This window comes from Helianthus annuus, chromosome 16 (assembly GCF_002127325.2).
Source record: "Helianthus annuus cultivar XRQ/B chromosome 16, HanXRQr2.0-SUNRISE, whole genome shotgun sequence".
Lineage (NCBI taxonomy): Eukaryota > Viridiplantae > Streptophyta > Magnoliopsida > Asterales > Asteraceae > Helianthus > Helianthus annuus.
The window spans coordinates 2,996,678-3,000,888 of record NC_035448.2 but is presented as its reverse complement, the minus strand read 5'-3'; positions in this window follow the sequence as shown (position 1 = coordinate 3,000,888).

Here is a 4,211-nt window from a genome sequence, read left to right as displayed (position 1 = left end):
TATAAAGTTTATATTAAAACACAGATTTCAGGTGTGTTTTTGAAATAAAAAGACAACAATTTAAAATCCTTTGAGTGTTATCAAACGACATCACCGCTAATGTCGTGCTGATATGCACCAAACGACGAAACTGTTTAAAAGAAAAAACAATAAAAGTTAAGCAGTAAATAAATATATACAGACATTCTTTTTGCGAGTTTCGAGGGTAAGAGAATCATATCAGTGTACGGTCATGCCAAAACACTCTTGTTGTTCAGTTAGTTAACATTAAGATAAGCATCCTATAACAATTATCGGTATTGTTGTCCACTTAAGCTCAACTTATCAGATGTAATCATGGCGAGAGGATACGTTAAGGTATGATTTATACTTACCAACCGGTGTTCATCCACATCACGACACATTCCCGTATCAAGGTATGCACGAGAGTTCATCTTACCGGTGAGTATACCGATTATCATCTGTTTGACCGTATAAATTGTGAGATACTCACTTATTTTGATTTGAAAACAAGTCCTTTGTGATATAATCACTTATTGATGAGGAACTTGATTTTCGTATGCATGAGGGCACAGGTGCAAGTCCGTGAACAGGTCAGTACTTCCGTACAGCAGAGAGACGAACTTGACACCCGGATAAATGTGATATTTTTATCACTTATTTGATTTGGACATGTGATTGTTTATCACTTATTGAGGTCGAATGCAGTATGCAATATGTACACGTATGTATAGTATCATGGAAGATCTAGACTTGCGTCCCCGTTATTTTTCGGTAAAAGATACAACCATGATACCCAGATGATAAGCAGCATAAAGACCGAATATCTCAGAACCTCGGCAATCTATCAAACGAAATTTCGGTACTAAGACCATATGCCAATGAATGGTTCCCACCTGGTCTTCAGTCGATTAAGATTTATATCACCCTGCACACTTTAAAATGATTGTGAGCCTACCGATACATCTTATATAGAGCTGCTTATCGTTTTGCATTTAAGGTTTAAAGAGGTTTGGATAGACCACTGATGTACTATCATTTTCTCTTTTGCTCGCCAGGAAACTCATTTTTGTTTTTCTATTGTTTTTGTGTTTTTGAAATTTTTCGATGTTTTTGTATTTTCCGATTTTTGGATTTACTCCCCCTAAAATTAACAAACTAAGACAAATTTAAAAACACACAAAGATATTTACAAAAATGATTTTCCGATGTTGGTTTACTCTTGCTTGACCTTAATGCCGTTTACCAATAATAAGAAGTCAAATCTAGATTTGTCAAAAGCTTTGGTAAATAAGTCGGCACGTTGGTCATCGGTGTGGACCTTAACAACATCGATTAGCCTTTTCTCAAAGCAATCACGTATGAAGTGATATTTGATTTCGATGTGTTTAGTCTTTGAATGCTGCACAGGATTTCTAGTGATATCTAAAGCAGCAGAATTATCAACGTAAATAGGAGTAGTTAGGAATTCAAAACCGTAGTCCCGCAATTGTTGTTGGATCCAAAGAACTTGTGAACAACAACTTGAGGCAGCAATGTATTCAGCTTCGCATGTTGATGTAGCGACACACGTCTGCTTCTTGCACTGCCAGGTGACTAGGCGATTTCCTAAAAACTGACATCCAGCCGTTGTGGATTTGCCGTCGATTTTACATCCGCCAAAATCAGAATCACTGAATGCGACCAAGTCAAAGTTATTATCCCTAGGATACCACAGACCGGTGTCTGGATAAGCCTTCAAATAACGAAAAATCCTTTTGACAGCTGCAAGATGTGAGGCCTTCGGATTGACTTGATATCTGGCAAGCAGGCATGTTGGGTACATTATATCTGGCCTTGATGCTGTGAGATACATAAGGGATCCGATCATCGCGCGATAGTATGAAGGGCTAACAGGTTCACCCTTCAAGTCAGGAGTAATTCCATGATTAGTTGGCAATGGGGTACCAATAGGCGCTGCATCGGACATCTGGAACCGGCTCAAGATGTCTCCAACATATTTAGTCTGATGGATGAATATCCCAGACTCCGTTTGTTGCACTTGTAGGCCCAAAAAGAAATTCATTTCCCCCATAGCACTCATCTCGAACTTATCCTGCATGATGCGCTCGAAATTCCTACACAAAACATCATTAGTAGAACCAAAAATAATATCATCAACATATACCTGAACCAGAAGAAGATCTCCATCTTGTTCTTTGATGAAGAGAGTACAATCGATAAGACCTCTTCGAAAACCGTTCTCCAGCAGATATGTAGATAAGGTTGCATACCAAGCTCGTGGCGCTTGATGAAGACCATAGAGAGCTTTGTTGAGCAACCAAACCCGATCGGGATGGACAGGATCTTCAAAACCTGGAGGCTGTTCGACATATACCTCTTCTTCAACCACACCATGTAAAAATGCACTTTTGACGTCCATCTGGTAAACCTTGAATCCTTTGAATGAGGCATAAGCCAGAAAGATCCGAATAGCTTCCAGACGTGCAACTGGTGCATAGACTTCGTTGTAGTCGATCCCTTCTATCTGACGAAAACCTTGAACGACTAAACGAGCTTTGTTTCGAATAACTACTCCACGGTCGTCTTTCTTGCATTTGAAGACCCATCGAGTGCCAATCTTCTTGTAGTTCTCAGGCTTTTCAACAAGCTTCCAAACACCCAGCTTGTGAAATTGCTGTAATTCTTCTTGCATGGCTTCAACCCAGGCACTGTCTTTCAAAGCTTCTTTCCACGACTTTGGTTCTTCTTGTGACACGTAACACGCGAAGGACCAGTCATTTTGTTGACCAGATTCTCTTATAGCTGAATACAAACCAGCATTCCGGTTGTTTCTCAGCTGATTACGCGTCTGCACACCGCGATGGACATCTCCTATGATATTCTGCTGGGGATGGGTGTCGTGAATCCTCATTTCAGGATTATCCGGTACACGAGCATTGATACCCAAATTATTCAGATTAAGATCAACAACCAACTCCACACCAGGAATGTGGTTAGAGGTGGATGCATTTCCTTCAGCAGTATCGACATTCTGCGTATGAGGTGTATCCCCAGAGGCACCTTGAACAGGAGCAGCTGGAGCTGAAGATCCTTCGGCTGCATCATGATATTCATCATCTTCAGAAGAGTCATTATAATCAGCAGCATCTTCATAAACCTCATTTTGAACCATATTGTTGACTGACGAAGAAGCTTGAGGGTCAACAACAATAGGTCTAACCAATGGCGAGACAGCAGCGTTGTCACTTTCCAACAGCATCCGAGCAGCTGCTGATTCTTCGTCAAAGGTTGGCAGATTAAAGGAGTCAAATAGCCCATCATAATCGAACATCCACGGATCACCCGGAGCCCTAACAGGACTCGTGTACCTTTGAACCCTAACTTCACTCCATAGCTCAATCTTTTTAGTAGCTAGATTCCAAACACGAAAATTCGGAGTTGCATATCCAAGGAAGAAACCCTCGATAGCTCGTGCACCAAACTTTCCATCCGGCTCAATCATAGTACAAGGAGCACCAAACGGTTCAAGGTAAGAAAGATCCGGTTTCCTTCTCTGAAGGAGTTCGAAGCAAGTCTTGCCATGTCTCTTAACTGTAAGAACTCTGTTCAACGTGTAGCAAGCAGCCGATACAGCCTCTCCCCAGAATTGAATAGGGAGTTCCGACTCTACTAACATTGTTCTTGCAGTTTCAATAATAGTCCGATTCTTCCTCTCAGCGACACCATTTTGTTGTGGAGTATAACGAGAACTGTACTCATGAAGAATGCCTTTAGAAGTACAAAACTCATCCATAACTTGATTCTTGAATTCTGTTCCATTGTCGCTTCGGATCCTTTTCACTTTCAACGTATAGAGATTTTCCAACATTGTAAGAAGATCCTTGAGGATGCCAGGAGTTTCACTTTTGTGTGCCATAAAAGATACCCAAGAAAATCTAGAGTAGTCATCAGTAACTACTAAACAATAAGCATCACCAAACGTTGTCTTGTGCTTCATAGGTCCAAAAAGGTCCATATGAAGACGTTCGAGAGGCATGCTGACAGTGTTGATTTTCTTCAAAGGGTGAGACTTCTTCGTTTGCTTCCCCTTTTGGCAAGAGACACAGATATCTTGTAGATGAAAACTTCTTACAGGCACACCATTCACAAGATTATTTTTCACCAAATGGTTCATCTTCCTCAAGTGAATGTGTCCCATTCTTCTGTGC